This window comes from Tamandua tetradactyla, chromosome 3 (assembly GCF_023851605.1).
Source record: "Tamandua tetradactyla isolate mTamTet1 chromosome 3, mTamTet1.pri, whole genome shotgun sequence".
In the NCBI taxonomy this organism is placed as follows: domain Eukaryota; kingdom Metazoa; phylum Chordata; class Mammalia; order Pilosa; family Myrmecophagidae; genus Tamandua; species Tamandua tetradactyla.
The window spans coordinates 142,309,071-142,333,918 of NC_135329.1; the positions used below are offsets into that span (position 1 = coordinate 142,309,071).

Genomic DNA, 24,848 nt, shown 5'->3' on the forward strand with positions numbered 1-24,848 from the left:
CCAGGATCTTACCATCTAAATCGGTCAGGTGAGGATGAGGTAAGAGGTGTCATTCCTCACATATAGCCCCTTTGGTACAGTGCCTCTTAATCTGAAGACCTGTGAACTAAAGACATAAGTGGTGTCTTAAGTTTCTTAAAAGGTCTTTTATCTGTCTGCAAGGGTTCATAGGTCACCATCTTAAATCTTTCTGAGATTTTAAAAAGTAGAGTCACATACTTGGTTTCATGTTTACTCTTAGACCACATCTTCCTGATAATGCCCTTGATTTGACTTTTGCTATGAGACTTGCTCTTTTTATGTATTTACGTATGTATGTATGCATGTATGTATGTATGTATTTATTAATGTTCCTCTTTTTATTTAAACACTTCCAAAACTTACAGTTACTCTATACCCACCACATAAAACCCTTTCTTACTTTGAGAATACTTTGCTGACTGGAAAAACTGATTTGAGCCCTCCATGTTTCCTCTAAATTTTGTTTGAAAACCAAACTGTTCCTCTCTCCAAAGCCATGTTTTATCATAAGCAGCTAAAAGAAACCAGACGGCACTTTCAACTATCTGCCTGGGAATTTTCTTAGCCAAATCCACTACATCATTAGGCATAGTTTCTATTTCCCATGTGATTGCAGATCGCAGTGTTGCCAAACTTTGGGCTTGAACATAGCAAGGTTGCCTTTTATCCACCCTCCAATAATAATTTCCCCTCTGTCCTTTCAGATTTCGTTGACCCACTGCTCAAGGCCACCTAAGCTTCTGCCTGCTGCCCAGTAAAAAGCCAGTAGCTCATATTTTTGTTTTTTGTTATAACAGGACCCCACTGGCAGGTACCAAATTTTGTTCGAATTTTGTATCACTACTTAACAATCCCAAAAATTAGTGGCATAAAACAATGGTCATTTTATTATACTCTCAGATTCTGCAGGTCAGGCATTAAACAGGGAAGAACAGGGATGGCTTAATTCAGCTCCACACTGTCTGGAAGGCTCAGATGGGAAAACCTGAATGGCTGGAGCATGAATCACGTGAGGGCTACCTCACTCACAGGTCTGACACTGGGCTGGGTGACTCAAGGACCTGGGGCCACTTGGAGCTAGACCCAGAAAACCTACTTGTCTACTCTAATACACCAAAAAGGAAAAAAAAGAATATTTATGTAATGATCCAGTAGGCATAATCATTCCTTAAACCCTAACTCTTTGGTTATAATTTCTCCCTGTCACTTGATAATTCCCCGGTCTTGAGGGATATCTGGGTGATGACTACTCTGACTTCTTCGAGCCGGAACAGGGCATTGACCACAGGAGTTGGGGGAACGAACTTCTTAGATTGCAGTTGTACATATTCTTTTTTTTTTTTTTAAACAAGCCTTTGATTTTTTTTATTAAAAAACGCTTCACATTTTTTTTATTTAGTCTTCTGACTCTGCGCTTGTGCCTTCAACACTTTCACAACGATTTTCTGCTCCTCAGTCAGGAAAGCACGCTTGATCCTGTCATGGACATATTTAGCACACATGGATCCACCGCAGGCTCTGCCGACATGTTTTTTGTTTTAGATAACCTCATAAGCATTTTAGGCCTCACAGCACGAACCCCCTGCAGTCGGCCCAGGCACATGCCACATGAACATTTGGGTGCTTTCCCAACCTTCTTTATATAAAGGTAAACAGTCCTATTACCAGGGGCCCAGAAGAGCCTAGTTTTGTTGGATGCAGTATTGTAGGATAGCCCGGACCATTCTGAATGCCTGTAGGTACCATCCCCAGAAGAGCAGTTCTTTAACTTCAGCTGTTTTCTGGAGTATTAAGGTGTTCCCAGTATTTTGGTTATGACAGGGCTGGGATAAGAGAGACATGTTTTAAAGATGAGTTTGCTGGTGATTATTGTGAAAAATACCATAAGTCCTGTTTGTAATACTGAATACTGTTTGTAATACTGAAGCCAAGATTCTATTCCTGTAGAAAATATGCCTGAGGAGGTAGAGTCAGTGTCTATTGCAGTAATTTGATTTTCATATGTTCATATTTTTCATACGTTACATTGTCAGGTTCATCACGTACATAGGTACAACATTTAGATTTTATTATAGCACGTGTCCCTCCCTGTGAAGCTGTTAAGACATCTAAAGCCGTTCGATTTTGTAGTACTGCTTTACACATTAGGGTCACTTCAGTGTTCAAAAGATATACACTTTTGAGGCTATCATTTAAAGCTTGTTGCATAAAATTGTTCAGTGCCTCTATCCTAAGTATAACGTCTTCAATGCCTAATGAAGCCAGAAATAGAGTGGCTAGGCAATCAGGCCAGCCATGCTTTTAACACTGGGAGGCTTGCTCCTGATGGTAGATATTTTATGAATACTTCCTTGAGCTCAGGATAATCCTAACGTGCATCTGTCTAGCCAACCTGGGGGCAGCCAGGGCCATAAATTGGTGCCACATAACCACTGAGTTCCGTCCAGAGCTACCCAGCAAACATCAGGCCTATTAATCCAATCTGTCCCAAATCAACCACTTTCCTGTAATATTATGGTTCAGAGACACTGCTCTGGAGGCAGCCATCCCATTTTCCTTGGTTTGAAGGGATTATGTTGCTGGGAGTGGTTCCATTGTTCCCAACAGAGGGGCTGTCTGGCTTATTCTACCTTACCCAGCTGTTAGCCATACCAGGCTGTCCCAGGGTTGTAAAAAAAAGAGGGCTTTTTCTCTAATAATTGAATCCTTTGCCCCACAGTCTGTTTTACATGTCAAATGGCTCTCTCCATTGTTATACTATAAGAAAAAGAAATGTAATGTCCGGGAATCAAACCCAGGTCTCCCGCATGGCAGGTGAGAATTCTACCACTGAACTACCCTTATATCCCCTTGATCTTGCATTTTGAAGATTAATTTTCTTAGTTCCTTCCAGTCAGCTCCCTGGAGGGGTGATATCCACCAGGGTAATCCGGGAACACTGGACATAGGTAATTGGCCACATACCCAACAATCTAATCATTTGATAGAGGCTGCATAGGAATGTGCCCATTGTAAAATCAAAAACAAACAAACAAAAAACATTAGCATTTGATAATATGTCAGTTCCCTGGGCTACAGGATAGCAATGATACAAAACAAGCCACAAATGTATGTTGGGAAGAGTCTAGTAATTTAGAAAGTAATCAATCTGCTTGGCCACATGTACTTAATGACATTCAGATAAAACAAATGTTCTAATATTTAGCCCTTCTTACCTGTTTTCCTGAAGATGTATTTTAAATCTTCTAAGCGTTTGCATTGATACCTGCCTGTTGGAGGTTTATTGTTTTCCTCTCCTTCTTTGGCGCTCTCAGCCATTTTCCTCTCAACATTTGTCTGGTGAAGGAGTCTAGTAGAGAAAACCTGGTTAGGGGGTGCGATTTTTTCCCCTTCTATGGTCTACCCATGGTTTCATTCCCATAAGTTTGCAGAACAATGAGTTGTTAAAACAATTTCATAGGGACCTTCCCATTTTGGTTCCAGCTGGTCTGTTGGATGTTGATTTTTTCATTTGTTAAAAAAGAACTCGGGGCCGGCCACGGTGGCTCAGCAGGCAAGAATGCTTGCCTGCCATGCCAGAGGACCTGGGTTCGATTCCCAGTGCCTGCCCATGTAAAAAAAAAAAAAAAAAAAGGACTCGGTCCCTGGGCTTAAAGTGGTGTCCCTGGGTTTAAAGTAATGTAAGGGAACATCTGTGGGAAAAGAGAGCAGCTTGAGGCATGACGGTGAATTGCCTCTAGCGTGGCCCCAGTGACTGAACACATCTCTTAGTTTCTAATCCTTGGGCTTGTTCAGTCCTTGATTTGGGAATGGTCTCCCATGCACCAATTCAAATGGGCTCATGTGGAGCCTGTTTCTGGGCACTACTGATATCTGCATCAGAGCCACCAGGAGTACCTTGTCCCATGACAGATTAGTTTCTTGGCGGAGTTTCGCTATCATCTTCTTCAGGGTATGATTCATCTTTTCCGTTTTTCCAGTAGACTGTAGTCTCTGAGACATGTGTAATTTCCAACGTATGTTCAGTGCTCTGGACAGTTCTTGTGAAAATTTTTATGTAAAAGCTCCGCACCTCCCCCGAACCCCCAGCCATGATCAGTTGTATTGAAAATGGGAGTCTGAACCATGGGATTATTTCCTTCAGGGGGGGCTTCGTTACTTCTGAGGCTTACTGTGTCCTGCATGGAAAGGCCTCTACCCATCCTTTAAATGTATCTACAGAAAAAAAAGATCCTTGTAATTTCCACATGCTGTCCACATAGAGGTAAAATCTACTTGCCAGTCCTCACCTGATCTTGTGCCACTGGCTTGCACTCCTTTTATAGGGGGCAGAAGCCCAGATTTGTGGTTGTTTTAAGTGCAAGTTAAACAGTTCTGTGTTATTTTCTGAATTTCTTTTGTATCTTAGGTCCTGTAATATAATTTTTCAGCCATTGATACAAGGCATCTCTTCCATAATTAGTGCTTTGATATAAATAAGAACTCTTTCCATTAAGTGTTCTAGAGTAAGAATTATTCTGTCTTCATTATAAATCCATCGTTCCTCTGTTCTTTCATGTGGAATATTTGATTAAGATTGACACCTGTTTCTTTTATGTGAAAGCCCCACTCTTTTGCTCTCAACAAATCATGGGCTGAATACTGAGGAGAAATTTTGTTTTAGTTTTATATGTATCAGAGAAAGAACCAATGACAAGAATGGAGGTTTTAGTTGGCACCTGCTCTTGCTTCTAGATCTGCTATTTGATATCCTTTTATAGAGTCCATTTCTCCTTTCTGATGACTGTGGCAATGCATGATGGAAACCTCTTTAGGCAGCATCACTGTTTTTAATAAGGCTAAGATTATCTCTGCATGTTTAATTTTCTTTTTACCAGATGTTAAGAGTCCTCTTCCTTTCCAGATGGCTCCATGAACATTAACTATATTAAAAAAATATTTAGAGTCTGCATATATGTTTATCTGCTATGCTTTTACCATATGAAGAGTTCTAGTGAGTGCAATAAATTCTGCCCGTTGTGTGGACGTACCTGGTGAAAGGCCTCCGCCCTCCAGTGCTGCTTGTAGACTTATCACCGCATAACTGGCAATTCGAAGTCCTCTCTCCACAAAGCTACTTCCATCAGTGTACACCTCAATGTCTAGATATTCTAAAGGTTAATCAACTAAATCTGGGCAGCTGGAATGGACTTCATCAATTTTATTTGTATTTCATGCACAGGTTCCCCTTCCCCACTTGGAAGTATGGTGGCTGGGTTTAAACTAGAAGAAGCTTTTAGAGTGATGTTAGAATTGTCTAGTAGAATAGCTTGATGTTTTACCTAACTGCCCAGTGATGAGCCAATACCCACCTTTCTGTTCTAACAATGGCAGTACATGGTGTGGCATGTGCACAGCGGTGGGTTGCCCTTTAATACAATTTTCAGCTTCTTTGAGGATGTCATAGGTGACTGCTACAGCCCATGGACATATTGGCCATCCCTGGAGAATACTCTAACTGTTTAGAAAAATAGGCCACAGGACATCTGGCATTTCCTCATTTTTGAGTAAGCATTCCTAGTCTAACCCCTTGTCTTTCATGTATGAAAAGGTCAAAATGTTTTCTTGGGTCCGGGAGGCCTAGGGTTGGGGCTGTTGAAAGTTCTCTATTTTCTGTGAGGCATTTTTATATTCAGTAGTCCAGTTTAGAGGCTCTTGCTCAGATCCTGTCAAGGCTTTAGATAAGGGTTTTGCTATGAGTTTAAATTACGTACCCAAATTCTAGAGAATCCTGCCATCCCTAAGAATCCTTGAAGCTGCCTTTTTTGTAACTGGCTCTGGTACTCGGACTAAAGCCTCTCTCTAGTCTGGCAACAAATATTTCTTCATTTGGATAGCTCAAAAGCCTAAAAGTTTTACTGACTTTTTTGAAAATATGGGCCTTTTTCTTAGACACTCTCCTTTCAGTCTGCCAGAAATTCAGAGTTTGAATAGAGTTCTTATCTGATGCCTTTTTGGTACAACTTACTGTTAGCATTTATCATGTACATACTATAATAATACTCCTTTCTGTAAAGTGTAAATCCCTTACATTTTTGACTAACGCTTCTCCAAATACTGTGGCAGTGTCTTTAATCCTTGTGGAAGAACGTATTGCTGTTTTATGTTAGTAATGGGATCTTCCCATTCAAAAGCAAACAGTTCTTCTCGCCTGCCATGCCGGAGACCCGGGTTCAATTCCCAGTACCTGACCATACAAAAAAAGCAAACTTCTTGAGATCCTGAGTCACAGTGGTATGCCGTAAAAGGCATCTTTCAAATCTAAGATGGTGAACAGAGCTCTCCAGATAAAGCAGAAAGTAAAGTAGATGGATTTGGAACTACCAGGTGGAGGTCTTCTACAATTTGGTTAATGACCCAGAGATCTTGCACAAGCCGGTATTCATTTAAGGCTTTCATACCAGCAATGTTGGAATGTTACAGAAAGATTGACAGGCTTGTATTAATTGATATTCCAAGAACATTTCTATTCATGGAGTATTTCCTTCTCTGGATTCTACCTTGAGTGGGTATTGTTTAACATGGCATAATGTACATGGCTTTTGAAGTTTCATTTGGACCCGTCTTACTGTTTTTGCACATCTGGGTTTTCCATCAGCACATGGCCTCCAATTTTACAGCATTCAAGATTTCTTCTGGGGTAGGTAGGCGTAGTCTGTTTATCAGCAGGGCAGCTTACACTGCACAGGCTTGTCCTGGAGTCACCTCTGTTGACAAACAGTCTGGAGAAAAGTTTATCTGGGATTTTAGCTTAGTTAAAAGGTCCTTTCCAAGCAAGGGAACTGGTCATTCTGGTACATACAAGAAACTGCTTTAAATTTTTGGTCCCAGTTTGGCAGTCTAGTGTCTGTAAAACTGATTTACTGGTTCTTTGAGCAGATATCCCCATTATAGTCTCTGATTGGTTAGAAAGCACATTAGATTTTTTACTTAATACTCAGTACTTGGCTCTCTTATAAACAAGAAAGTCAATTAATTGTTTGCCCACCTGAATTGTTACCCGAGGCTCTTGGTGGAAGCCTGAGAGGAGTGGTGTTTCTTCTAATAGAGCCCCTGGGCTCCTTCATTTCAAGTCACTGTTGGTTTGGGAGTATGGAATTTGGGTCAGGTCATCTAGCTTCCCTCTGGCATTTTCTCTGGGGGTGGCTAGGAGAGTCCCTCTTTCAGTGCCCTTCTTTCTTACAGTATGCACACTGGTTGGTTCCTAATACCTTAGGAATTCCTCCAGACTCTTGAGTGGGGGTGGGAGTGGAAGGGGTGGCGGTGGAGTGGGGGGGGGGGGGGGTGTAGGTGCAGAGGTCTTACCTTTGTACTATTTGAGAATGTCCCAGGTGACTCTTGTCCTGGTTATTCTCGAGTCATGAGAGCCCCAAGAAGTGCCATTTGCCTCTTAAGATATATAGATACTCAAGTGCGGCTTGCTTTTGAAAGTACTGGTCTTCTTTAACTTGGCCCCTGTTGCTATAAATTTTAAAAGCAACTTCGACCAACCTAGAGATAGACAAACCTAGTACCCCATCAATTTTCTGTAGCTTTTTCCTTATATCAGAAGAACTTTGAGTTAAAAAAAAGTCATATTTAAATTTCTGGCATTCTCTGGACTTTACAGATCTATATCTGTGTGCTGCCAGCAAGTAGTATAAATTCTTTCAAGAAAAGCTGAGGGACTTTCTTTGGTCCATGTCAGGCACGGAGTCACTAAGGAATCTACACAAGACAGTGAGTCAAAGCTTAACAAAGTAAGTCAAAACTTAATTTATTGAAGAGAGAGAAAGCAGGTAGGCTGGAGCCAGCAAAAGGAAAGAAAAATGGCTTCCGCTCTTTGTTCTAGGAGTTGTGTTTTAAAGGGAAACTGTCGCCAGGAGGGGAGGGTGCCCACTAGGTGGTGTGTGGTCCCTTGATTGCATGGGGGCTTCTGGACTTGGGGTATGAGAGATTGCTGAGGTATTGACACATTATTCTCCCTTGATGTGCAAATGCGTGTGTCCAGCAGGGTGAGACACTGGTAGAGGAGGGTGTTATCAGCACAGACAGTTTATGACCATATTTTTAGTTATCTAGGACGTCTTCATTTTTCTGGAAGATACAATGCCAGCCGGTATGGCGATTGGTTCATACCTGGATCCTTGAACCTGCCAAGGACACTGAGGAGGGGGACTGAGGGGGTTCTGTGCCGAGAGTTCCTTTTGCTTTTAGAATTCTTTTTCTGAGACCTAACAGTCCATGCCTTACTTCATGTGTCTTTTATAAGTTTATAGCCTTAGAGACCCCTTTCTGTAAACCCGCCACAATGCACTCTTTATAATGTTCTAATTTAGTCCAGTCACCTGCATCTCTTGGATTCCACTCAGGGTCTCTGGTTGGTACTGTTAAACTTGCTTCAGCATAAACTGAGGTCTTCCCCCTGTTTCTTATCTGCTTCCTGCCTTGCCTTTTCTATTATCAATTTCCCTTCTTCTCCTGTTATAAAAGCATTTAACAAGAACTGAATCTCCCCTCAATTTGGGTTATATGTTACAAATATGGAAGCAATTATTAATTCCATTTTCTTCAGGTCCCCTCTATAGAGTGAGGTATTATTTATCCAGTTATATAAATCCAATGTGGAGAATGGGGTGTGCACATATATGAATCCTCTTGGGCCTCCCTTTTCAGCTATTCCTATACGTACTTGCTGGTGAGGCAGAAGGGGTAGAAGGTTTTTCAGAGGCTCTGCTGCTAGTTTTTAAGAGCAGCCCTGGCCAAATTGACAGGTGTGGGAGAAGGAGACCATTTCTATCTCAGGCTCTTTTACCTCCAATAAAGGGGACACAAAGGAGAAGATAGGAAACTTCCTCCCTTTCTCATCTATGGGCCCCTTGGCTTTAGGTGGAGGTGGAGCAGACGACAGAGTTAATAAAGGTTCTATTAGATCCTCCAGATTTGAGTCAGGGAGGACATTTTTCTTTTCTCTGCTAGCCACTACAGGTAAAATTCTGCTTATCAACATTGATTGCTGAGAGAGACAAATAAAAGACTGAATATTTACCATCTTGTCCCATTTCTACTCTGTCTTGCAAAACAACTCTAACTTTAATACAATGTTCTTTTCTATAGAGCCATTCTTAGGTCATTTATCTCCTGGTTTTAGTCATACTAAGGCCAGACTGTATTACAGAAGTAAACTTCAAGAATGCTATTGGAATGAGAATCTCACATTTTAAAAGGTTTTTTTTTTTTTTTTTGGTTTTGTAATCAGTTACCAGTTGGGAACAATTAAGCAATACAAATGCAGGAAAATACCAACTAACAAATTTAAACAGACACTGTTATTAACACTTACTTTATTCAAGTACACACCAATTAATAACTAGACCAAACACAACAACTAATAATTTAACGCTTAACACACTGATTAACAATTAAACAAGCATTAAATGCTTACTAAACCTAGGTAACCTACCAACTAACAGTTAAACAGGCCTACTTAATTTCATTGAACACTACTTAATTTTAGGAATACTTCTTTTCCAGGAGTATACTCAAGAGACAAACTCAGGTCAGGGCCTCACACTGCATACGGAATGGTATCCAGAAAACAGAAGGGTGGAGCAGTCAGAGAGGGATCATTCTGGGAGTGAAACCCAGGCTTCAAGCCTAGGTCTAGGGAAATCCAACCACCAAAGTAACTTCCCTGTCCACTCTTACTCCTGGAGACCCACTCACCCAGTCAGATGTCTGAACTTGGAATTGGAAATGGTTTCTCTCTTTGAAGCTTTTTAAGGTGCCAAAAGGGTCTGGTTTCTGGCAGAATAGAGAAAAACCTTGTTGCCTAGCCTCTGGACTAAAGAACCTCTAGTGGCTGCCTCAGGCTGGGTTACCGCACTTAACCTGTTCCAACAGATCCCAGAACCTCGGGCAGATGGCCTCCTTGCTTCTTAGGACCTTTTGGTCCCACCAAAGTCACCAACTGATACCAGACAAAGGTGGTAAATTCTCTGCCCAGTGCACTCAAGTGACCAATTCCTGAGACACCAGGGTTTCAAAGAGAAAAAGAGTTTATTGCTACATGGGGAGCAGGAGAACAGATGGCCTAGCAACCCAAAATCTGTCTCCCTGGGTTTGGGGGGGGGGGGGGAGTTCAAGGTTTTAATAGGTTTCTAACAAAGGGAGATGAAGTCATTGCAATTTCAGTAGCAAGTCTTAGCTGAAAGGAAGAGACAAAGTTATCATTTAAATAGCAAAGTGTAAGCAGAAACCATTTACAAATGTAAAGGAGTGAAACTGGGGCTGCAACCAGTCAATGGCTGACTCAAGTTGCTTCAGTAGCATTAGGGCATTTGTCCTCACAAATTTCCAAAGTGAAAAATAAAAATGGACAAAGGTACAAGATAAAGGCTTTTACAATCGTTCTCAGGGAACAGGGCAACTGGATCACAGTTTAGAGATTTCAGGTATTTCATCTCTGTCTTCTGTGATATACCAGGAAGAAAAAAAAAGGAATATTTATATAATGATTCAATAGTCATAATCATTCATTAAACCCTAACTCCTCAGTTATATCTTGAAGCTTAATCCCAGTTGGGGAAGCATTCATTTAAAAATAATTGCACAAATATATAACCACAAACTCACAAGTAGCTAGGGAGCTATGGGAGTATGTGACCCAGGTCTAGTCCAGGGTTTTGAGAAAGCTCCCCTGAAAAAGCGACATTTAAGCTAATAACTCAAGGTTGAGTAAAAGATAACTAAACTAGGGTATTGCAGAGTATGTTACATGAGCCACTGGCAAAACACAGATATATTATTTTCATTATCATGTATTTATTTTATAGTTTGTACAAGTTATGACAGGAAGCACTGGGTTTCCATTTTTGTTAGTATATAAAGTTTCCTTGTGAAATAAATGTATTTACGTCGAACAAAAATGTGTCTGTTTAAAGAAAGTTGATAAGTAGAATAATAGGTTAGGTGTTACACAAAAAAGGCAACCATCGTGAAGGTGGTATGTGGATACCTAAAGCTTGGTGAATCCTGTAGTAGATGGCAGTGAGGGGCAGGGAGAAGGAATCATGGGCAGTAAAGGAAACATCCTAGTACAAAAGCCCCGAGATAGAAGGAGTAGGAGTTGTGGCTTGAGCAGAAAGTGGCTTGCAGTAAACCAGGAGAAGCCAGCAGAACTGAAACATTCGAGAATGTTTCAGTGCAGTGTACTTTTTCCCATGAAGATTATACTTGTGGCAGTTTAGTATAAAAACATCGATATTTGAATAGCACAGTTTTAATGAAACAAATTCAGTTTATACAGACGATATTAACTTGAGTGTCTGAGAGATAATACTCTCATTAGAAATGACATCATTTAACATGTTTTGGTTATCCTAAAACCAATGGGACTTCACTGAAAAATGTGGGAAAGGGGATTGGTAAAACCTAGTTTGTGAGTTTTTGTTTTGTTTAGTTTTGTTTTTTTGCATGGGCAGGCACCAGGAATCGAACCCAGGTCTCTGACATGGCAGACGAGAACTCAGCCACTGAGCCACCATTGCACCACCCTAGTTTGTGAGTTTTTAAAAAATAATTTCTATCAATGTCATTTGTACATTTTAAAAATATACAGAAGAGCTTATAAGAACAATTTTTAAAGCCACACTCTGCTGTCCAACCCCATTTTCCACCCGCAGAGGCACCAATGTAACTCTTCTGTTTAAATTCTTCTGGCAGCTTCCTTCTTATCTCAAAAAATATATATGTGCTTATATTTCTGTTTCTTGACTTATCAAGTTTGTATGTTGCATAGGACACATCTTACACGCTTTCTCAGGTTTCTTCAAGTTCACCTATCTCCCCGTCTCCCGGTCTCTCAGCCTGCTCTGCTCAGGCCATCTCGTTGATTGCTGCCTCAGTCTGAGCACCTGGTACTAATGTGTGAGGCCAGACCTTGTCTTCCCAAAATGGGTCAGATGACGTAACCTGAAAGTCTGGGAGAGTTATCTCCCCAGCCAGCAAATTTTGACCAATGGAAGACAGGGTGGAAGGAACTTGAAGGTAATTTTTTTTCCTTCCAACTTCCCTCTGATGTACTGTCAGCCACAATTTTTCTAAATAGCCTGTCCAAAGAAGTTCTTTGTGGCTGATTGGTCACCTAGTGAAGAACTAGCTATGTATTTTTGTCCTCTTTTGAAGTGGTGGCCAGGGCAGCAATTCATCACCATGGATTTGCTTCCAGTCCTTTCCTGCCTATCTTCCCTTTTCCGTAACTCCTGCAGAGCTGGGATTACACCTCCTAATAAAATATTAGCACTTAAACCTTAAACCTTGCCTCAGGCTCTATTTTCAAGGAAAATCAGGCTATGACATATTGCCAATATTATCTATTGACTGCATCATCAACCCCATCTTTCTCCCATGTTCCTATAGTTAACTCATTTTTAGTTCTATTCATTATACTTACAACTTTCCATGTTGTACTTACAGCTTTGCTTCTTTTTTCAACTAGAGATAGTATCACTTATCATTCATATTTTGCAGGGTGAAGATACTGGTGTCCCTTCCCTTCCTTTCACCTCTCCTCCCCCTTGCACCTCCAAACCTCTATTGTCATACTTTTACATCCTTAAGAGCAATAATATTTACATTCTGTTCTGTAATCATAATTAACTTAGGTTATTTTTCCAAGTGCTGATTCTAAATTTGAAAATCAATGAACACTCGCATATACTATGACAACTATCCGTTGAACAGTAAATGTTTATTGAGAGCTTGCTGTATTTCAGGCACAGTTCTCTAAACTCTAGAGATTAAACAGTGAGCAAGACAGCTTGCAATTTAGCAGGGAGGCAAACAGTAGGCAAAGATAAATAGATAAAACATATAATATGATTGATGGTCACAATTGTCAAGAAGAAAATAAAGCAAGGAAGGAGAATTGGAAGAGTCAGAGTGAGCAGGTAAAATTTTAGGTAACCTGTAAAGGGAAGGCCTCTCCTAGAAGGAAACCTTAAGGAAGTGAGGGAGCAATATAAGCAGCTCTCTGCAGAAACAGAGTTCTCCGCAAAGGGGAAGCAAATACAATGACCTTAAGACAGAAACGTGCTTGTAATGCTTGAGTAACAGTCAGGAAGCTAATGTATCTGGAGGAGATTGACCAAGGAGGAAAAAAGTCAACAAGAAAGAAAGAGAAGTAGTGGGAGCAGATAGTATAGGACTTTTGGCTTTTACTAAAAGAAAGATGGGTAAGCTTGAGGATGTTTTGAACAGTGGAGTGATAAGATCTGATGTACATTTTTAAGAAGATCAGTCTGGATGTTGTGTTGAGCAGAGACTGAAGGGGGACCAGGAAGAAAGCAGGACAACTAGTTAAGGAACTACTGAAATAATCTAAGCAAGAGATGATGGTGGTTTACCAACTGAAACCACTCCAGCCAATCCTAAACAACACCTAGGGCAACATAAAAGATTCTGCAAAGGTTCCATGCACTAGGGTAATTTTCCAGAAACCTACAACCTCCAGATGGGTCCCAGGATTAGATAAGTCCTGAAATGCAGAGGGGCCAGGCTTTCCAGAACATCATTAGTTCCATCTCCCTACTCCATACTATTGACATGAAAAAGTTAGAATGGTCATAGCCCAAATACCCCTAAAGAGTGAGATAGAAAGATCGAAGGTGATGGCGGAGTTATAGAGAAGGTAGGGTTTAATAAACGAATATGATTGGCTGAATCATTAAATTGATATTTCTTTTAGTCTCTGGTATCTTAGAGCAGCTAGAAGTAGAAACCTAAAATTGTGGAATTGTAACCCATACCAAACTCTGAAATCTGTTCTACAACTAATTGTTGTACTTTGCTTTGAAATGTATTGCTTTTTTGTATATATGTTATTTTTCACCAAAACAGTCTTCTCTGATGGTAAAAAATATATATATATATTTATTCCTTCTAGCCTTTCATATCCTGGAGCAGCTAGAAGGAAAAATCTGAGAGGATCATATCGTAGCCCATGACATACTCTGGGATCTGTCCTGTAACTACTTGTTGAAGAGTGCTTTGAAAATTATTGTTTTTTTTTCTTTCTCTGCTTTTTATGTATGTTATATTATACAATAAAAAAGTTTAGAAAAAAAAAGAGGTGATGGTGGTTTAGACTAGAGTTATAGCAGTGACAGAGATGAGAAGTGACAGAATCTGGATATATTTTGAAGGTAGAACCAATGCGGCTGGTGAACAGTTGGAAGTGGGAAACCAAATGGAGTCCAGCATGACCACAAAGTTTTTGACCTGAGCAGCTGGAAGAATGGTGCCGCCATAAAATGAGATGGGAAGACTGTGGTAAGAACAGATTTTGAGGGGAAAGGATCAGAAGTCAAGCCAGTTCGAGTTGCTGTTTTAGTTGTATAACAAAGCACCCAACATCTTAGCAACTTAAAACAACAATAAAAAAAAACTGCTCATGGTTTCTGTTGGTCAGGAATTTGGATAGGGCTCAACTAAGCAGTTATCCTTTAGGATCTCTCACTGAAATTGTCCAGATTTAACAGTGAAGTTTCCATGACCTGAAAATCACACACACTCACACACACACACACACATACACACACACACACACACCCCTTCCGAAGATGTGAAAAGTTCTGGTGTTCAATGATAAGGGCAGAAAATTGAAGGATAAGTACAAAACCCATACAGTAGCCAAAAAGGGTAAGGGAAGGGACTGAAAGCAACATTGTTTTTAGTAGCAAGGGGATACAGCATGGACTATCTGCCTTTCATAGTCACTGTGGCAGTTTTTCTCCCAATCACTCATGTTGGCAATCATGATTTATGGTGCACGATAATGGATCATCTATTATTGCATCAAGTAATACAACTGAAGCATGCAACTGAAGTGTGTTGTAATCATGGGCATTAGCAATCCAGGTTTGGCATGGCCTATGGATTAACTGTTGTGCTTTGTGTTGAGACTATTGTAGCCACTCCACAGAAACAGGATGGAGTCCCACCCAAAATTTGGTTCAGATGTAGAGACTGATGAAGCCTTACACACACCAAGAGGCTATGAAAAAGTTTATTACTTACATGATTGAGGTTTCTGGGGGCAACAGAGCAGGCCTCTCAAGCAGGCTCAAAATGGCTTGAGAGAGCAGGGAAAGGAGAGACTGGTCTGGAGATTTATTGTGGTTAGGGGGTGAAACTAGGGTGATAGTTCCTGTGCAATGAACAGCAACTTGTGTGGTTTCAATCTTCCAGCGTCCTCAGAGGAAGAGCACACAGGATTTCTTATCAGCTTGCCCAGATGTGAGGCTCAGAAGCTGTCAATGACCATCCAAACATGGCGTCAACTCCTATTACAAATAGTGCTAATTCAGTTTTTAATATTGTATTCTGACCATATTTTCTAAAAGTTCACATCATGAATCTGAGAACAATTGAAACCAACACCAGTATAACTCAGATATCACTGAAAAGAAAGCTAAATGACTGTGTTATTTTAATACAGGCAGATGGAAGGACATATACCACTGGATTAGGGAGGTAAATAACCAAAACAAAGCACACTGCCCAAATCTGCAGAAAATAATTTTCGATTGGACATGGCAGAGAGGGAACACATCTCTGTGAGTGTCCCAATCCTGGATTACACAGGCACGTACTTCTAAATCAAAAGCTTTCTTGTCTTTCAAAAAGACACTAATGCGCAATCAAACATATTGGCTGTTACATTACTTTGGGTATACCACACAAACAAACACTCATCATCTTATTCCCCTGATTGCGCTATGAAGCTGATTAAAGTTCCGTTACCTGGTTCAGGGGTTGGAACTCAAACATCCCATGGGCAAACAGAAGGGGAAATTTTGAGAACCGATGTGTTGGCTCCTTACTCTGTAGGGTTCATTCTGTCAGATCTTACCAACAATCATGCGTTCTACAGTGTATCAAGTATTGTGTGGAATTATGGCATCAAAGAAAAAAATGTCCCCCCACCTCAGCTGTTAGGTATTTTAAGGTGAAAAACGGAATTTCAAATCATCTTCCTGACTTCTATGAAATTTTAATAAAACCAACAGGAAAAACAAAAGATGGTTGATTTCTTGTTCAAATAAAAACTAGACTTTGTTCATCTATCTGCATATTTGGCAGGGAGCACAAGTATAAATTTAGCAAATTCCATTCAGTTGATAAACTTCTTACCAAAGAAAATGAAGAACTTTCCGGCTAAATATCTTGAACAACTTGTATACAACAGTGCTAAAAAGGGATGTGGTTTGTTTACCTGGGATACTGAGGCTTACCTGTAATAATTTCATAATTGAAATTTTTGGCCACTTTTCATGTTTCCTCAAAAAATGCAGGAGAATTTAATGAGATTTTTGCTTTATAGAGATGGAAGGAGATAGCCCTCTTAGACAGATGCCTATATGATGGCTATCATTGTATCTGGCCATAGAGAAGATGTTTAAAATATTGGCCTACCATATAATCTTATTTTGAAATTGTGGGACAAGAATTCTCTAATTTTTGCCCTTTTCTCATTTTTGGAAATGCATTGAGGACAAGACTGAGGAAAAGACAAATATGAAAAAAAATGGACTCTTTTTAAAAAAAATTGCCTTGCTTTATTTTTAGAGTTCATTGAGCTCAAATATGTTTCTTTCAAATTATTTTATTATTTATTACATGTCACATGCAAATAAAACATACTTAAGTCCAAATGAGCATCACTGTTTCCATTTTCCCAAAATAACCCACTGTTAAGAGATGACTTTTCTTATACATTTGCATACATACATACATACCTACACCTGTAAGTAAACAGGATCATGCATTAGGTTCTGTTTATTTTTAACTTCCTTTAATTTAATAATATGTCTTGCAATGCTTGACATATAACTCACATAGGACTATATATCATTCCATTTCACAACTAAATAGCATTATATTGTATAGATATATTCAAACTTAATCATACCACTATTAATTATTTAGGCAGTTTCCAGTTGTTTGCTACTACAAATGAAATTACAGAAACATTCTTGTAGCAACATTGTTTTGGAGCTGAGAGGCTATTTCTAAAGAATGTGGTAGCATTAAGAATTGAGCTCTGGAGTCAGACTGCCTGGTTTAGTATATAAATTTGCTAAATTTATACTTGTGCTCTTTGCCAAATGTGTAGATAGATAAACAAAGTCTAATTTTTATTTGAACAAGAAATCAACCATCTTTTGTTTTTCCTGTTGGTTTTATTAAAATCTTCATAGAAATCAGGAAGATGATTTGAAATTCCGTTTTTCAAATTAAAATACCTAAAATACACTAATTAGCCAAATTAATTTACAAATTACTTAACCTGTATGAACTTAGTTTCCCTGGTATAAAATAGGAATTATAATAATAGAATCTTTGTCATAAAGTAATTTTGAACTTAAGTGAAATAATATGTGTAAAGAACTTACAATAACATCTGGCAAATATCAAACACTCAATTAGCATTAGCTATTATTGTTATTATCCTGATATATTCATAGAAGTGGATTCATTGAATCAAAGGATATTTGGGTAGATATTGTCAAAACTTCTATCCAAGAAGACTTTAACCATTATCACTTCCATTAACAGGGCTTGGTTTATTATATACTATCATCACTTTAGATTATCAATCCTTGTTTTTGCGTAGATGTATATATGCATATATACTCATACAAACGCATGCATCCAGTTTCTCGCCTATCATTGCTACTAAGAATGAACATTTTTACAGTTGTTTGATGTCAACATTTGGGTTTCTAATGTGAAGAAACATTCATTCTTCTTTTCATTCATATCCTTTGTTTATTTTACTGTTTGTGTTAGTTAGATTCAGTTGTCAACTTGGCCAGGTGAGCATACCTAGTCTTGTTGCTGCGGACATAAGCCAACCTTACGTGAACCTCATCTGTTGCCAATTACATCTGCAGTCAGCTAGGAGGCGTGTCTGCTGCAATGAGTGATGTTTGACTTAATTGGCTGGTGCTTAAATGAGAGATTGCAACGTAGCATTCCTCATCTCGGCACTCGCAGCTCAGCCCAGGCCTTTGGAGATGCAGAAAGAAGTCATCCCGGGGAAAGTTGTTGGAACCCAGGGGCCTGGAGTGAAGACCAGCAGAGACCATCCTGTGCCTTCCACGTAAGAAAGAACCTCAGTGGAAAGTTAGCTGCCTTTCCTCTGAAGAACCAACAAAATAAATCCCCTTTTATTAAAAGCCAATCCGTCTCTGGTGTGTTGCATTCCGGCAGCTAGCAAACTAGAACACTGTTCAATTTTTGTTTTGTCCTTCATAGATTATAATATTTTGGCAATTTATCCTTTATTTATTATATACAGTGCATGAATCTTCTCCCTAATTACTATACATGTTGGAACTTAATTGTTCCTGTTTATTGATATTAAAAAAATTAATTTTTGAAGTAAAATCTGTTTTATAAAGAAAAAAGATTGAAGAAAAGACAGAAATCTATATACTGTTTCCCCAAAACTGTTTGATGCTCCTTGTAAAGGCCACAAAGTGTCTAGAAAAGGAGGAACTGATTGCATCTGAGTTGTTTGACATTATGTAAACATTACAACAAAAACTCATATAGCAAAAATAAATAATTTTGTTTTGGGGAAATAAGACTAACATAGAACTCAAAAAAATAAAAAGTCACCAGAAAGGGATGGTGTCATGGTTAGGGACATGTGTCAACTTGGCCAAGTTGTGGTAGCTGTGTATCTGACTGGGCAAGTGCTGGCCTGTCTGTTGTAATGAGGACATTTCATAGGATTAGGTCATGATCACGTCAGCAGCATCCACAGCTGATTCCATTTGTAATCACCAAGGGGGAGTGTCTTCTACAATTAGTGATGCTAAATCTAATCACGGGAAGCCTTTTAAGGAGGCCTCAGAGGAGACAGGTCCCATTCCTGCTTCGACTGGTGAGCCTCTCCTGCAGAGTTCATCCAGACCCTCCATCGGAGTCATCGGCTTCACAGCCTGACCTGTGGATTTTGGACTCTGCGTTCCTGCAGTCACGTGAGACACTTTTATAAATTTTATATTTGCAAGTGTTTCCTGTTGATTCTGTTTCTCTAGAGAACCCTAACTAATACATCTTGGTACCGGGAGTGGTTCTTAAGAAACAGAATCTTAAAAATGGGTTTTTATGAATGGTTTCCTCTGACTGGGCTCAGAGACACTAAGGACTCTGATTCCCATAATCAGAATGGAATCCATGGAGTGAGTTGACAAAGGAGATAGTCAAAATATCATCATTCAATTCTCCTAATGCTTCACTTGTACGAAGCCAGACTCTGAGAGATAATGTTTTTGACACCTTTACAGAGTTTTGTAGAAATAAGAGTTATAGAGATGTTGGTTGGTTGTTGTTAGATACACTGGCTACATTAAGGGGTGAAAGGGATGGGCTTAAGGCTTCAAATGAGAAGCTTAAGTGCCATCTGAAAGATGTAGATGTTTCTATGAGTATCTTGAAGGATAATCTTATTTCTTGTAGCCGTAGACTTGAGATCTCTGAAAATCAGACTCAGAATCTTATTGTTAGAGTAGCAACTTTACAACATAAACTGAAATCTCAGTCTTGCATGGTGTCTGCCGTTAAAGTGAGGGCATTGATTGGAAAGGAGTGGGACCCTGAAAAATGGGATGGTGACATATAGATTGATAATGATGTTAGGGGCGAAGTTGAAACCCTAGGCCATGCTGACTCTTCTCTAGATAACCCTATAATAGTCTGCCCTGAGGACATAGCCGCCCCACCTCCAGCCTGCCTTGAGGAATTGGCCACCCAACCTCCTCCTGAAGGGATTAGCCCTAGAGTGATTAATCCTGTTTCACCAGATGAAACTGCAAATGAAGGCCCTGAAGCAAATGGCTTGGAAGATATTTCTAATTCTTTTCATGACACACCCCCCCCACCCCTCGTTTCTTCCAGACCTATAACTAGACTAAAGTCCCAACAGGCCCCTAAAGGTGAGGTACAAAGTATCACACATGATGAGGTATGTTATACTCCAAAGAAACTTCCAATTTATATAGACAGAAATCAGGGGAATATGTGTGGCAATGGATTTTAAGAGTGTGGGATAATGGTGGGAGGAATATAAGGCTGGATCAGGCTGAATTTATTGATATGGGCCCACTAAGCAGAGATTCTGCATTCAATGTTATAGCTCGAGCAGTTAGAAAAGGTGTTAACAGCTTGTTTGGGTGGTTGGTTGAAACATGGATCAACATTACCTGGCCAATATTTCCTGAGGTTGAAATGCCAGAACTGCCCTGGTATAATGTAGATGAGGGGATCCAGAGGCTTAGAGAGATTGGGATGTTAGAGTGGATTTATCATGCAAAGCCTGCTCTTACACCCCAGAAGTGTCCAGAGGATGCACCTTTTACCAGAACAGTGAGAAATAAATTCATGAGATTAGCACCATAATCCCTAAAGAGCTCTGTGGTTGAACTTCTCTGTAGGTCAGATATTACTGTAGGAACTGCTGTCACTGAGCTGGAATCCTTAAACACAATGGGGATGACAGGATCCCGAGTTGGCAGAAGCCAGGTGGCAGCACTTAATCACCAAAGACAGGGTAGACGCGGGTATTATAATAGACAGCAAACTCAAAGGAGCCATCAAAATTATATGACACACAAGGTTTGTGGCATTGGCTAGTAAATCATGGGGTACCTAGAAATACAGTAGAAGGGCAGTCTACTAAATTCTTGTTCGAGCTGTATAAACAAAAGAGTTCTAGGTCAAGGGAAGAGAAGTCTAACCTGAATTACAAAAACACAGAGTCACAGCCCCTTAATCAGTTTCCAGACTTGAAACAATTTACAGACCCTGAGCCCCTTGAATGAAGGGGAGGCCAGGTCCCTTTGGGGGAGAAACCTGTTACACTGCCACAAATTTATACTGTTAATCTTCCTCCAAGTCTTCCTCAAGGAGACCGACGGCCTTTTACCAGGGTAACTGTGCATTGGGGAAAAGGAAATGATCATATATTTCGGGGATTATTAGACACTGGTTCAGAAGTGACATTAATTCCATGGGACCCAAAATGTCACTCTGGACCACCAGTCAGAGTGGGGGCTTATGGAGGCCAGGTGATCAATGGAGTTTTAGCTCAGGTTCATCTCACAGTGGGTCCAGTGGGCCCCTGGACCCATCCTGTAGTTATTTCCCCAGTTCCAGAATGTATAATTGGCATAGACATACTGAGCAACTGGCAGAATCCCCCCGTTGGCTCTCTAACTCATGCAGTGAGGGCTATTATGGTGAGAAAGGCCAAGTGGAGGCCACTAGAACTGCCCCTACCAAGCAAAATAGTAAATCAGAAACAATACTGTATTCCTGGAGGGATTGCAGAGATTACTGCCACTCTTAAGGACTTGAAAGATGCAGGGGTGGTGATTCCCACCACATCCCTGTTCAACTCTCCTATTTGGCCTGTGCAGAAAACAGATGGGTCTTGGAGAATGGCAGTGGATTATCATAAGCTCAACCAGGTGGTAGCTCCAATTGCAGCTGCTGTTCCAGATGTAGTATCATTGCTTGAGCAAATCAATGCATCCCCTGGTACCTGGTATGCAGCTATTGATTTGGCAAATGCTTTTTTCTCGATAGCTATTAATAAGGACCACCAGAAACAGTTTGCTTTCAGCTGGCAAGGTCAGCAATATACTTTCACTGTCCTACCACAGGGGTATATCAACTCTCCAGCCCTATGTCATAATCTTGTTCGCAGAGACCTTGATCGTTTCTGCCTCCCTCAAGACATCACACTGGTCCATTATATTGATGATATCATGTTGATTGGACCTAGTGAGCAAGAAGTAGCAACTACTCTAGATTTACTGGTAAGGCATTTGCATGTCAGAGGATGGGAGATAAATCCAACAAAAATACAGGAGCTTTCCACCTCAGTAAAATTTCTAGGTGCCCAGTGGTGTGGGGCATGTTGAGATATCCCTTCTAAGGTGAAGGATAAGTTGCTGCATCTGGCCCCTCCCACAACTAAAAAAGAGGCACAACACCTAGTTGGTCTTTTTGGATTTTGGCGACAACATATTCCTCATTTGGGTGTGCTACTCCGGCCCATTTATCGAGTGACCAGAAAAGCTGCTAATTTTGTGTGGGGACCTGAACAAGAGGAGGCTCTGCGACGGGTTCAGGCTGCTGTACAAGTTGCTCTGCCAAGTGGGCCATATGATCCAGCAGATCCAATGGTGCTGGAAGTGCCAGTGGCAAATGGAAATACTGTCTGGAGGCTTTGGCAGGCCCCTATAGGAGAATCACAACACAGACCCTTAGAATTTTGGAGCAAAGACTTACCATCTGCTGCAGATAACTATTCTGCTTTTGAGAAACAGCTTTTGGCCTGCTACTGGGCCTTAGTAGAGACTTAATCACCACCCCTGCATCTTTCAAGTCCTTAAGAGTGGCAGTAATCTCTGCAATCCCTCCAGGAATATGGTATTGCTTCTGATTTACTATTTTGCTTGGTAGGGGCACTTCTAGTGGCTTCCACTTGGCCTTTCCCACCATAATAGCCCTCACTGCACGAGTTAGAGAGCCAACGAGGGGATTCTGCCAGTTGCTCAGTATGTCTATGCCAATTATACATTCTGGAACTGGGGAAATAACTACAGGATGGGTCCAGGGGCCCACTGGACCCACTGTGAGATGCTTAACCATGGGCCACCAAGTTACCATGAGACCCAAGTTGCCTATCATGAGTTGGGTGTTGTCTGACCCACCAAGCCATAAAGTTGGGCATGCACAGCAGCACTCTATTGTAAAAATGGAAATGGTATATACGAGATAGAGCCAGAGCAGGTACTGAAGGCACAAGTAAGTTACATGAAGAAGTGGCACAAATGCCCATGGTTTCCACTCCTGCTGCCACATTACCTTCTCTTTCCCACCAGAGCTATGGCCTCTTGGGGAGTTCCTTACAGTGAATTGACCGAGGAAGAGAAAACTCGGGCCTGGTTTACAGATGGTTCAGCACGATATGCAGGTACCACCCGAAAGTGGACAGCTGCAGCATTACAACCCCTTTCTGGGGTGTCCTTTAAGGACAGTGGTGAGGGGAAATCCTCCCAGTGGACAGAACTTCGAGCAGTGCACCTGGTTGTTCATTTTGCTTGGAAGGAAAACTGGCCAGAGGTGTGTTTGTATACTGACTCATGGGCTGTTGCTAATGGTTTGGCTGGATGGTCAGGGACTTGGAAAGACCATAATTGGAAAATTGGTAACAAAGAGATCTGGGGAAGAAGTATGTGGATAGACCTTTCTGAGTGGGCTAAAAACATGAAGATATTTGTGTCCCATGTGAATGCACACCAGAGGGTGACTTCAGCAGAGGAAGATTTTAATAATCAAGTGTATAAGATGACCCGTTCTGTGGATACCAGTCAGTCTCTTTCCCCAGCAACTCCTGTCATTGCCCAATGGGCTCATGAACAAAGTGGTCATGGTGGTAGGGATGGAGGTTATGCATGGGCTCAGCAATATGGATTTCCACTCACCAAGGCTGACCTGGCTACAGCCACTGCTGAGTGCTCAATCTGCCAACAGCAGAGACCCACACTCAGCCCCAGATATGGCACCATTCCCCAAGGTGACCAGCCAGCTACATGGTGGCAGGTTGATTACATTGGACCACTCCCTTCATGGAAGGGGCAGCGATTTGTTCTAACTGGAATAGACACATACTCTAGATATGGGTTTGCTTTCACTGCACACAATGCTTCTGCCAAAACTACCATCCGTGGGCTTACAGAATGCCTTATCCATCATCATGGTATTCTGCATAGCATTGCTTCAAATCAAGGAACACACTTCATAGCAAATGAAGTGCGGGAATGGGCACATGCTCATGGAATTCTCTGGTCTTACCATGTTACCCATCATCCAGAAGCAGCTGGATCAATAGAACGGTGGAATGGCCTTTTGAAAACTCAATTATGGTGCCTACTAGGTGGCAAAATCTTGAAAGGCTGGATTAATGTTCTCCAGGAAGCTGTGTATACTCTGAATCAGCATCCGCTGTATGGTGCTGTTTCTGCAATAGCCAGGATCCATGGGTCCAGGAACCAAGGGGTGGAAATGGGTGTGGTGCCATTCACTATTACCTCTAGTGATCCACTAGGAAAATTTTTGCTTCCTGTCCCTGCTACCCTGAGTTCTGCTGGTCTACAGGTTTTAGTTCCAAAACGGGGTGTGCTTCCTCCCAGAGAAACAACACTGAACTGGAAGTTAAGATTGCCATCTGGTCACTTTGGGCTACTTGTGCCTCTGGATCAACAAGCCAAGAAGGGGATTACATTATTGTCTGGGGTAATTGACCCTGACTATCAGAAAGAAGTAGGACTGCAACTACATAATGGAGGTAAAGAAGAGTTTTCTTGGAATATAGGAGATCCCCTAAGGCGTCTATTAGTACTACCATACCCTGTGATTAAAACCAATGGTAAACTGCAACAACACAATCCAGGCAGGACTACTAATGGCTCTGAGACTTCAGGAATGAAGGTTTGGGTCACCCCACCAGGCAAAGAACCACAGCCAGCTGAAGCGCTTACTGAGGGTAAAGGGAACATGGAGTGGGTAGTGGAAGAAGGTAGTGATAAATATGGACTTCGACCACATGATCAGTTACAGAAACAAGGCCTGTAATGGTGTTTTGTTCATGTTATACTGTTTAAGTTGTAAGATATCAAGTTTAAGAATGAATGTTGCCTAAGGATTTGCACCTTATTCTGGAGAGA

General features: G+C 40.9%; 1 pseudogene; it reads right to left on the minus strand.

Annotated features, from left to right (window-relative positions):
- Positions 1 to 1,412: 1,412 nt before the first annotated feature.
- On the minus strand, positions 1,413 to 4,438 carry LOC143675780 (large ribosomal subunit protein eL34 pseudogene; annotated as a pseudogene).
- Between the last annotated feature and the right edge of the window lie 20,410 nt (positions 4,439 to 24,848).